Source organism: Callorhinchus milii, unplaced genomic scaffold (genome assembly GCF_018977255.1).
Source record: "Callorhinchus milii isolate IMCB2004 unplaced genomic scaffold, IMCB_Cmil_1.0 Scaffold1, whole genome shotgun sequence".
Taxonomy (NCBI): domain Eukaryota; kingdom Metazoa; phylum Chordata; class Chondrichthyes; order Chimaeriformes; family Callorhinchidae; genus Callorhinchus; species Callorhinchus milii.
In genome coordinates this window covers 70,972,342-70,985,229 of record NW_024704742.1, presented here as the reverse complement: position 1 = coordinate 70,985,229, position 12,888 = coordinate 70,972,342, and positions in this window count along the sequence as shown.

Here is a 12,888-nt window from a genome sequence, read left to right as displayed (position 1 = left end):
TATGTGTATATATGTATGTGAGTATATGTATATATGTGTATGTGTGTCTATGTATGTGTGTATGTGTATATATGTATGCGTGTATATGTGTGTGTGTGTGTATGTATGTATGTATGTATGTATGTTTGTGTCTGTAGTTGTTTGCATGTATATGTTTGAGTTTGTACCAACCTACCCACTCGCTCCGCTCAGCGGGCTCTGTCCTGTTTCACGTCTCCCGCCCCACCATTGGCGGACTGACCTTCAGTCACTCTGCTCCCACCCTCTAGAACTCCATCCTTCAATCATTGCGCCCCACCCCCTCCCTTGCCTCCTTCAAGATCCGTCTCAAGACCCTCCTCTTCGACCGTGCCTTCGGTCATCATTCTTCCCCCCCTGCTCCCACCTTTCCAATCCCAACCCCCAACTCGGATCTGAAACACTGATTGTCCCATGCCTCGGGACATCCTCCCAATGTGAAAGGCGCTATACAAATGTAATTTTGTTGTTGTTACATAAGAACATAAGAAGTGTTAGATGAAAAAAAAAACAAGGATCCATTTAGTTTGCCTTCCACCCTCCTGGCAGTCACATGCACATATGTCCCAAACTACCTATGTACTATATCCCATCATGTTATTTCCTGAAAGAAAACTATCTAATCTGTGTTTGAAAGAATCAACACTTCCTGCTTCAACCATCTCCCTAGGGAGCCTGTTCCACAGGTTCACTATTTGCTCACTGAAATAGTGTTTGGGTAGATTCATTCTGAATTATCCCCCTTCAATCACAGGCCATGTCTTCTTGGTTTTACTATTCTGGACAAGTTGAAACAGCCTGTCATGATCTATATAGTTTTGCCCCTTTAGAATATTAAAGACAGCAATCATATCCACTCTCAATCTTCTCCTTTCCAGCGTGAACATGCCCAACTTACTTAGTCGCTCCTCATAGTCCAGTCCTTCTATTCCCGCAATCATTTTGGTAGCCCTTTTCTGTATCTTCTCGATTTCTCCAATATCCTTTTTGTACTGCGGTGACCAGAACTGTACACAGTACAGTTATTGTTTTTCCACTGTGTATATTAATTTCTGTGTATTTGTTCTCGTGTACATATATTTATGTGTATATTTATTTGTGTGAACGTGTTGCTGTATACGCGTTTGTGTGTGTCCTTGTTTGTACACGTTTTCTCCATCTCCTTTTATATGCTTCCTCTTCAAATCTTCAACCAGTTACTTTGACAATGTAGTTAGGATTGCAGCCTCAGCAGTCACAGTAACAAAGTGTTTTGCATTGTAATACCTCCCTGTGTGAGAATATTCCCTCTAAGCTCATCATTCACTTTGCCAGTGACATTCTTGACTTTATTCCCACTGGTTACTGACCGGTGAGAATAATCGTTCAGTATTTATACTGTCAGAACCTCTCAGGATTTCAATGGCTTCTTAACGTTCTCTGTTCAATGAGAACAGATCCAACAGTTGGAGCCAATCCTCATAGTTCCTGCCCCAAACCAGTCTCTATCACAATGAACCTTGCATTTGATATAGTGCCTTATCACGCCATCTCAAAGCGCTTCACAGAATACATTGTAAAGAGGATTGACTGTATATCATGTAGGAAAAATGTGGCAGCTAATTGCGTACAGCAGTGCCCCATAAACAGTTGTGGTTTGAGCGGTCACATTTTTTTTGAGGGATTCTTACACTCCACCATTCCACCAATCGACTAACAATTGGATTCCTACTTACTCCTAGGTAAACAGAGACATGTGGAGTAAAGAAACTTGTCCAAGGTTTCACCCTACCCAGGAATCGAATCTGGGTCCTTTCGCTTGCGAGGCGATCGTGCTAACCACTACACTACATGTACACTACATGTAGCGCCTTATCACATCAATGACTCCTCTCAGAGATCTTTATAGGAAAGTGCAGTGAGTATTTTGTAGTCAAACACAGCCAATTTGCGCAAGCGATGTCCATGAACTGAATGGTCAAATTTTATTTGAGGGATTGTGGGCCAGGACACCGGGAGAAAGAAACTCCCTTCTCCTTTGCAGTACCGCCCCAGGATCTTTAACGTCCACCAGCACAGGCAGACAGGACCACAGTTTAACATCTCATCCAAAGAACGGCACCTCTGACAATGCAACCCCCCCCACCCAGCACTGCATTGTAGTGTCAGCTTAGACTATGTGATTCCAAGTCCTGACATCTCAACCTTCTGACTTAGAGGCAAAAGTGCTACCACTGAGCCAGACTGACACACAAAGTCCATTGGAGGAGTTCCCTCATCCCTCCCTTCCCTCTCTCTTCTTTTCCTCATTCTTCCTTTCCCCCTCCTTCACTCCTCACTTCCTACTTCACTCTTCCCCTCCTTTACCACTCCTTCCCTCCATCCTCACTTCATTTTTCTCTTCCTTTCCTCCTCCCCTCTCTCATTCTTCTCTCCTCCCTCATTCCTCCTTTCCACCTCCCTTGCTTCCTCTTCCCTTTTTCACCATCTTCCTCGCTCTTCTCTCTCACTCCTTGCTCCATTTAGCTGCCCTCCCAACATCCTCAAAACATTCCTCAAAAGATCTATCTCTAAGTCTCAGAACCCAAGCCAACCCAAGCCCCAGATAAGTTGGTCGCTCAATTCATGTTGATTTCTGTGCACAAGATTCATATGGTGCTGTATCATATGCCAGAATTATTATTATAGTAAAATATTTGTGTGTCAGCCTGGCTCAGTGGTAGCACTCTTGCCTCTGAGTCAGAAGATTGTAGGTTCATGCCCCACTTTGGACTTGGAATCACATTGTTTAAGCTGACACTACAATGCAGTGCTGGGGCGTGTTGCATTGTCGGAGGTATTGTCCTTCGGATGAGAATTTAAATCAAGGTCCTGTCTGCCTGTTTAGGTGGATGTTAAAAATCCTGTGTTACTGTTCGAAAAGAAAAGCATGTTTCTCTCTCCTGGTGTCCTGGCTGACAATCCCCCAAATACAATTGGTCACTCACTTTACAATATATAATTTGACATCTCAACAATGGGATATCAAATTAAAAGATAATTTTTTTTTAAAAAATGGCTTGATGCAGTAATTGGAGGATGGCAGGATGGGTACGCAACCTAGGCATCAGGTTCAACCCCCAATTATTCTTCCTCCCCCACATCTGGTCCCTCACCAGCACCGCCTTCTACCACCTCCGACGCATCGCCCGTCTCCGCCAATACCTCTCCCCAAAAGCCGCTGAAACGCTGTTCCATGCCTTTGTCACCTCTCGACTAGACTACTCTAACACCCTCCTCGCTGGTCTCCCATCCACTACCATCCATAAAATCCAAATAGTTCAAAACTCTGCCGCCCGCATTCTCACCCGCACCAAACTCCGCTCCGCGATCAGACTGCACTGGCTCCCTATCCCAGAGAGGATCGATTTCAAGATCCTCACCCTTGTATTCAAGTCCCTGCACTCCTCTGCACCCCCTACCTCTCTGACCTCCTCTCTCCTCAAAACAGTACGCATTACCTTCGTTCCTCCGGGTCTGGTCTCCTCCTCGTCCCCCGAGTCCCTCCGCTCCACCCTCGGCGGCCGAGCCTTCAGCCACTATGCCCTGAGGCTCTGGAACTGCCTTCCTCACTCCCTTCGTCTCGCTCCCTCCCTTCCCATTTTCAGGTCTCGGCGGAAGACCTTTCTTTTCGACCACGCCTTTGGTCACCTTCCTCCCCCTCCCTCTGGCTCGGTCCCGGGATCCGTTACTGTAAAGTGCTCTGAGACGCCATCCAGCATAGAGGGCGCTATATAAATCCAAGTTGTTGTCGTTGTTGTATGAGGAACACTGAGATCAAATGGACCGAAGGGTCTTCTTCAAACCAGATCTCTTGTGTGATCTTGTCTATTCCTCTCTGAAAACCTATGTAATTTCTTGTCTCAAGAACCACCTGTGCTGGTTGTCTGACCCACACACCAATCACCCTTTGATAAAGTGTTCCCGCTCTTCCTGTACTCTTTTGTACTACTAATTTGCAAGATATTTTGAAGATATTTTGGCTCAGATGAGAGCTCACAGTACCGGGGGAGCATTGCAACGTTGGAGATGCCATCCTTCTGTTTAATGTATTATCCGAAGCCCGTCACAGATTTTAACATCTACCTGGCTGTTTCATAAGTGCCTGTTCAGGTGGATGTTAAAGCCCGCATCATTATAATAATCCTTGCATTTGATATATCACTGAGACGTCTCAAAGCATTTCGAAGATTCCCAAAAGCGGCAAAACCTTAGGCAAGTTACTTTGCTGCAGACTCCTCTGTTTACTACTTAGCAATAAGTAAGATCCCAGACATTAGTCAACCTCTGTATTACTTTCCAGTAATAATCCTTAAAAAAATACTGCTTTGGTTACTCAATCCACAACTGTTTGTGGGACACTGTGGTGCACAATTGGCTGCTGCATTTTGCCCACAAAATATACATGCACTATATTTTGAGATGTGTTGCATTGTTGAAGTGTGCCATCCTTTGGATGACACGTTAAATCCAGCCTCTGTTCAAAGTCCTGTGGTACTATTTGAAAAGAGAATTGTGTTTCTTAAACCAGATAAAATTCACGGCTTCCTTCCAGAAGACACATCAAAGCTTTAAGGAATTTATTGTAAACTAAAAGGCACTATATCAAATGTAAGGGTTATTATTATTTTTATCGAGATTTTGAAAACAAGGAGCGAGGCATGAGGCAAAGCGATTTAGGGAGAGCTTAACCTTATTGCATGCCTTATCACATCATCGAGACGTCTCAAGGCACTTCATAAAATTTACAACAATAGCTTGCATTTTGGACCCAGCTCGGGTCTAAAAAGCCCACAGTATGCAGCACCCTGGGACATCTTTCTGACGTGAAGGATGCTATACAAGTGTAATTTGTTGTTGTTATATAGCGTTCTTCACGCCGGGTAATATCTTGGAGCTCTTCTTTACTCTAAAGTGTAGTGTCTGTGTAATTTGTAGGTGAGCGCTGCAGTCAATTTTGCACACAGCAGTGTCCCACAAACAACCATGATATGAATGATCAATTTTATCTGGGGGATTGTTGGCCAGTACACTGGAGAGAGACTCCCTTTTCTTTTCCAATAACACCGTGGGATATTTAACATCCACCTTAACAGGCACAGATGGTTTAATGTGTCCATATCCCTCTTGAAAGCAAATAATAATAATATTTTTAACATTAGGAGGACATCCCAAAGCGCTTCACAGGATTTACCATGAAGTACAGTGACTGTGGTTTGTGGGCGACGCTGTCACAAATCTGCTTCAACCACAATCAGATATAGAATCAGGGGTCCATATCCTTATAATCTCATTGTGATTATAAGGACATGGACCCCTGGTGTAAGAGAGAGAGAGAGAGAGAGTGTGAGTGTGCATTGTGAGAATGAGTGCGAGTATATGAATGTGTGTGTGAATGACTGTGAGAGAGTGAATGCGTGCGTGAGTCTATGAGAGTGATCAGTGAGATCGTGTTTTTGAGAATGAGTGTGTGAGAGTGACTGTGTCTGATACTGTGTGTATATGTGTGTATTTGAGTGTTTGTGAATGTGTGGAAATAACTCTCTTGCTGTGTGTTTTTGATGATGATCTTAAATCCATACCTGTGGTTACCAACTCACTGACTAGTGGAAACAGCTTCAATCTGTTTACCTTCCCCTCACCCCGACCCCACTCCTTGTCCCCAAACTCAGTCTCCCAAAACGCATCTCCTTCTTGCCAATGTCCAGCCTGCATCTGGTTTCGACAGCTGTAAACAGAGAGAGGAAAAAGCCAGACAGACACAGCCTTTCGGACCTGTTGCCTTTTGGGATGTAGTCTTGCTCCAGGCAAGTGGAGTGGTGATTACAGGGTTGCGTTCATCACCTCTGTGTTTATTCCCAGAACAAAGCTAATTTGTTTTCCTAAAGGTGGCACTGGGAAAGCTATAATGGATTGGGTTGAGTCACTGAGCACAGGTTGTGGCTGGCTGCCCCTACACACCGTTCTCTTTCATCCTCTATCAAACAATGCCTATCAGTTGACAGCCCAATCTCGTAACCATTAGCGCACCGATCCGCACTTACACACGCAGGCACCATACCAGACAGCCGAGGGGGGTTTGATTGGGAGGACCTGAGACAGGAAGCACTCACATTTTGGAATCCTGTAGCGTATTGGTTAGAGCACTCGCCTTGCAAGCGAGAGGACCCGGGTTCGATTCCCGGGCAGGGCAAAAGCTTAGGCAAGTTTCTTTACTCCACACACCTCTGTTTACCTAGTAGTAAGTAGGAACCCGGTTGTTAGTCAATTGGCGGATCACTTTCCGGGCATAATAATCCCTCAAAAAAAAAGTGGTCATTCAATCCACGACTGTTAGTGGGACACTGCTGTGCACAATTGGCTGCCGCGTTTGCCCATCAAATATACAGTCAATCCACTTTACAATATATTCTGTGAAGCGCTTTGAGATGTTTCAATGACACGATAGGGGACTATATCAATTGCAAGGATTATTATTATTATTGCTCAGCACTCTGCTTCATTGTATTGCATCTCACAATTAACTACTGCCATTCATCTACGGGATTGTTGGCCAGGACACCAGGAGAGAGAAACCCCCTTCTTTTTCCAATAGCGTTGTGGGATCTTTAACGTCTGCCTCAACACAGACAGTTTAACATTTCAGTCAAAGCACAGCAACTCCAACAATGCAGTGTTCTGCTTCCCCCAGTCTTGAGCATCAGTCTGGACTGTGAGCTTAAAAGCTCAGACATGGGGGCAGGAAGCTACAACCAAGATCTCACAACACTATGGAAAATAGGAATTTCTCTCTCCCGGTATCCTGGCTTAAGATTCCCCCAGATAAAGTTGGTTTACTATTTGTGGGACATTGCTATGTGCAAACTGGCTGCTGCATCTGCCTATAGAATTCAGTCACAAAATAATGAAGTCCTGATGGATCCCTTAAACTTCACAAGAAGGGTCCCAGGGATGCGGGGAGTGGGTTGGAGAAGGAAAGGTTGGTTAGACTAGGGATGTCTCTCTGGAACCTAGGTGGCTGAAGGTTGATCTGATCATTGAGTTTAGGATTTTGAGGAGCTTTGATACAATAACAGTGAACCATCTTTTCCACCGATGGCTCCATCAGTGACAATTAGGAGGTTGTAGTATGTGAGCCTGGTCTGTGGGAAGCAGGCTTGAGGGGCAGAATGTTCCTAGATTCCCTAGGTTACTAGCTATAACCTTGTTGTCCCAAGTCAGTGCTCAACAGATTGATCTACTAATGATAAAATAATAAACCTTACCTTTAATGCAGCGCTTTTCATGTGTCTCAGAGCGCTTTGCTGGATTTACTTTAAAAATAATAATCCTTGCAGTTGATAAGAGTGCCTTATCAGACCATTTGTTGTTGTTGTGGAAACATCCTTTCACGTTGGGAGGATGTCCCAAGGCACTGGACAGTAAAAGGTTTACACCCGAACTGGGGGTAGGTATCAAGAAGGGTGGAGGGCAGGGAAGGTGGGGTGTGCCCAAAAGCACGATCAAAGAAGAAGGTCTTGAGACCTTGAGAGGCAAGAGAGGGGTGACGCTGAGGGATTCTGGAATGAATGAATGGATGGAACGAGCACCACCCCAATCCCCACCTCATCATGGGACATTGCTATTCTCAAATTGGCTAGAAAAACACACAGTGACCTCACTTTACAATAAACCCTATGAAACACTTTGAGAAGTGGGGCAGTGGGGAAACTTCTAGAAACTATAATCCAGGACAAATACATTTTCACTTAGAAAAATATGGGTTAATAAAGGACAGCCAACATGGATTTTTTAAAGGCAAATTACGTCTAACAAACCTGATAGAGTTTTTTGATGAAGAATGGAGAGGGTGGGTGAAGGTAGTGCAGTTGATGTAGTTTATATGGATTTTCAAAAGGCGTTTGATAAAGAGCCACATAAGAGACTTGTAAGCAAAATAGAAGCCCACGGTATTAAAGCGACAGTGGCAGCATAGATACAGAACTGGCTGGGAGACAGAAGCAGAGAGCAGTGGTGAAAGGTTGTTTTTCTGACTGGAGGGAAGTGTGCAGTGATGTCCCCCAGGGGTCAGTATTGGGAATACTGCTGTTTTTGATCTATATAAATAACCTTAACTTGGGTGTAGGGAGTACAATTCCCAAGTTTGCAGATGATACTAAGCTAGGAGAAGTAGTAAACAGTGAGGAGGATAGTAGCAGACTGCAAATGGACATAGACAGACTGGTAAAATGGGCAGACCCATGGCAGATGACGTTTAATGTGGAGAAATCTAAAGTGATACATTTTAGGAAGAGGAATGTGGAGAGGCAATATAAGCTGATGGTACAATCTTAAAGGGGGTGAAGGAACAGACAGTTCATATCAATAAATCTTTGAAGGTGGCAGGACAGGTAGATAAAACTGTTAAAAAAGCATATGGGATACAAGGCTTTATAAATAGGGGCAGAGAATACAAGTCAGGAAGTTATGATGAACCTTTATAAAACACTGGTTCGGCCTCAGCGAGAGACTGTTCAGTTCTGGGCACCACACTTTAGGAAGGATGTCAAGGCATTGGAGAGGGTGCAAAGGAGATTTACCAGGATGGTACCAGGAATGAGGGACTTCAGTTATCAGGAGAGGTTAGAGAAGCTGGGATTATTCTCCTTGGAGCAGAGAAGGTTAAGAGGAGACTTAATAGAAGTTTTCAAAATTATGAGGGGATTTGATAGGGTGAACAAGGAGAAACTATTTCCACTGGCGGGTCTGTTGGTAACCTGAGAGCACCAATTTAAAATAGTTGTTAAAAGAAACAGAGGAGAGATGATGAGAATTTTTTTCACACGGCGAGTTGTTCGGATCTGGAATGCATTGCCTGAAAGGGTGGTGGAAGCCAATTCGATAACAGCTTTTAAGAGAGAAGTAGATAATTATTTGGGGAGGACAAGTTTGCAGGCTATGGGGAGAGAACGGGGGAGTGGGATTGAATTGGATAGCTCTTTTCAAAGATACGGCACAGACACGATGGGCTGAATAGCCTCCTTCTGTGCTGCATAATTCTATGATTATTATTTCATCCTCTCGATGATTACGTGCCCAAAAACCAAGTACGATCGTCCATTTTTATACTTGAGATTCTGTATTACTTGTGCTGCCAAAGAAGTGAAATGGGAAATGAAGTGAGAGCACCGAGTTCAAGGGCATCCAGAATCAGGGAGAGGTACCTCGAGGCAGAGAGGAACAGCGGGTGTCTGACATGCGAAAAAACTCTTCACCATGCTTAAGAGTCTCCAAAGCAAACTGAGAGTTCCACATATGTATGCCACCAACGCATGGAAATTTCCCTGTGCCTGGAATAGAATGCGCACTCTCTCTCTTCCCGGAGGGCTGTACCTTGTTCATCTAATTCCGGAAAGAATTATAATAAATAATAATCCTTGCATTTGATATAGTACATTATCCCATCGTTGAGAAGCCTAAAAGAGCTTCAATAACAACAACTTGCACGTATATAGCACCCTCTCAGAGAACTTAACAGTGGCGGAGTCTGACTCTGAGTCAGGTGTGGGGTGGGGGAAAGGTGTCTGTAAGCACGGTTGAAAAGGAAGGTTTTCAGGTGGGATTTCAAAAAGGGGAGAGAGGGAGCAAGGTGGAGGGATAGAGGAAGAATGTTCCAGAGTTTTGGGACATAATGGCTGAAAGTGCGACCTCCAATGGTGGAGCGGAGGGTGCGAGGGGCGAGCAGGAGGCCGGTGCCAGTCGAGTGGAGGCGCCGGGTGGTGGATTGGGGAGTGAGGAGGTCGGAGAGGTAGGGAGGTGCCAGGGAGTGAAGGGATTTGAACACAAGTGTGAGGATCTTGAAGACGATCTGTTCAGTGATGGGGAGCCAGCAGAGCCTGGCCAGAACTGGTTATGGAGTTTGGTCCAGGTCAGTATGTGGGTGGCAGAGTTCTGAATGAGCTGGATTTTTTGAATAGTGGAGCTGGGGAGACTGGCGAGGAGTATGTTTGAGTAATCCAGGCGGGAGGTGATAAACGCATGCACGAGGGTTTTGGCTGCATTTGGGGTAAGGTACGGTCAGAGGCGGGCAATGTGGCGGAGGTGGAGGTAGGGGGTCCTGGTCAGGGACCAGATGTGGGGGAGGAAGGACAGTTGGGGTTTGAATCGGACCCCTAGATTGCACACTGGTTCAGTAAATCTGAAGGAGAGCTAAGGGAGGTTGAGGAGTTCAGATCCACAGGAGTGAAGTCATTGACAGGAGCCAAGGAGTATGGCTTCTGTCTTGTCCACATTCAGCTGCAGGAAGTTTGCACTCATCCAGGCCCTGATGTCAGCGAGACAAGCTGACAGAATATCGTCGGACATGGAGTCGATGCTTCACAGAATATTCTGTAAAGTAGATTGACTGTTTATTTGTGGTACATCGTTGGCAAGAATATCAGATGTAGGTTGGCAAGAGCCAAAGCTTGGGGACCCAAGAGTGTGCATTTGGGTAACTGCTGAAGTCTAACCAGCTAAAACTGCAAAGCTTGCTATTGAGAGCACTGTCCAGCAAGCTTTCCTGCTGATTATTCAGCGAGGACCACCCCACCCATTAGGGCTTTGATTTGCAGGGTTAACAGGAGCTGAGTGGGATGATTCCCTGCCCAGTAACCGGTCTGCCCTTCCAAGTCCTGCCGATGAGCCAGGTTGGGCTGTGCTGTCATCAGCAATGCACTGGAATACTGCGGCCCACCTGGCTCAGGAACTGGACTAGAGACTGTCACAGAGGGTGGCCTTGATTCCGACATTGTTGAGCATGTTACCCTGGAGCCAGCTCAGCTTAACAGAGATGCACTCACGCACACCCTTTCCCTGGAAGAAGTCTACATTTTAGTCTAGGCTGGAATACTGGGCTTCATTGAAAAAACAGCTTGACACTGCGATGGGTGGAACATCGGGCGGGGTGTTCTGAAAGGCTGAGATGAGATGGGCTGAAGGGTCTTCTTCACCCGAACCAATTGTGTGATTGTACGGAGTGGGGGGGAGGCCAAGATTGGACGATCGATGCATTGATGTTATTGTTGAGCGGTGAGAAGGGAGCTCCCCTGGTCCTCGCACGCCCCACCCGCCGCCAAGCATCCGCCCCCTGCCCTGAGTTATGGATCTCTGTGAGTCCAGAGATAACAGCTGCTCCACCGTCCTCTCTCAGCTCAGCCTATACTTAGTGTAAACGACCCAGATTGCTCTGCGTATTTCTCCCCTTAAGTCAGCTGGACAGACAGCTGGGCCCAACATGAATCACTGCCACTTAGAGACTCACTCAACACTGCGCCTGAACCCCCTCCCCCACTCCCATCCCCCTTCCTCCAATTCCCCCGCTCCCCCAATTCCCATTGCCCCCAAATGCTGTATTTTAATTCTATTTTAGAAAATTTATGTTTCGTTCTTTGCCTGAGTCAAAAGATTCCGGGTTCAATCCACCACGTCAAGAACTTTGAGCTCACAGTACAGACTCCAGTGCAATGCTGGGGGGAAAGGGAGGGGATGGGAGGAGTGTTGCATTGTCAAGAAGTGAGAACCTTTCAGAGGGGATGTTAAACCTAGCTCCAATCTATGCTCTGTTCAAGTGGATGTTGAAGTTTGTTAAAAGTCAGTTTGGGCTGACACTCTTGTGCAGTGGTGAAGGGAACGCTCCATTGTCGAAGGCACTGTCTTTCGATGAGATGCTAAACTGAGCTCCCATCTGTGCCCTGTTCCCAGGTGAAAGTTAAAGATCCCGTGGTGCTACAGGAAAAGAGGAGTTTCTCCCTCCCGGTGTCCTGGCCAACAATCCTCAGATAAAATCAATCACATCCTTCCTGACAGCTTTTGCAAGGCGTTTGAGATGTTTTGATGTTAGAGGTTTTATGAAAATGCCAAGATTATTTTTATTATAATAATTATTAAGATTTCATTGTTGTGCATTAGCCATCAGTGCAGATCCAAGTTGATCCCAGTTGGCAGCACAGTGATTGTCTGTGGTGCCGCTGTCCCCTACTGTTCAGTGCTGGTAAATGGCACAGTTTACACTGACTGGCACCCAGCGCAGCTCCAGACAGCTATGTTACACATGATAATAATAATAATAATCCTTGCATTTGACATAGCAGCAGCCAATTATGCAAGCGCAAACCATTACCTTAAAGGGAAAGGCTCATCAGCTCCTAGCTGGCTGGAAACTTTTATTTTAGGTTTCAAGATCCTCTCACTCGTGTACAAATCCCTCCCTATCTCTCCAATTTGCTTGCATCCTACTCCACAGTGCCTGGGAGCAGGTTGCAGGTGATTGACAGGTGCCACTTCCCAGCATCCTGGCCACACCCATCCGCCCCTATTCCCAGTTGATTCCCCACACTTCCTGGTGTCTGTCTTGAAATTGCCCTTCACAGCCCTGAATCTGTGCCCTCTTGTGCTCCTTAGGTGTGTCTGACAGTATTGTGTGTTTACCTGTTCAACACGGTTTACCATTCTAAATCTATTTCTGTAAGGTCCCCCTTTTGAGGCCAAGGTTACCTGGAGATAGATAATGCAATACAGCACACACAGAGGCCATTCAGCTCAACCAGTCGAAGCCAGACCTGTGATTATACTCCAATCCCCTCCCCCTCCTATTCCTCTCTCCTGCACCCCTCTATTTTCCTCTCCTCCACCCCTCTATTCTCCTCTTCTACACCCCTCTATTCTCTTCCCCCTCATGTACGCATCAGGTTTCCTCTTAAAAATAATGATACTAAGTCAAATGCAAATATTAAGCTTTTTTTTGAAGGAATCATTACCCCCGGAAAGGCAGTTAACAACCAGGTTCCTACTTACTGCTACTTACTGCTAGGTAAACACTGGCGTGTGGAGTAA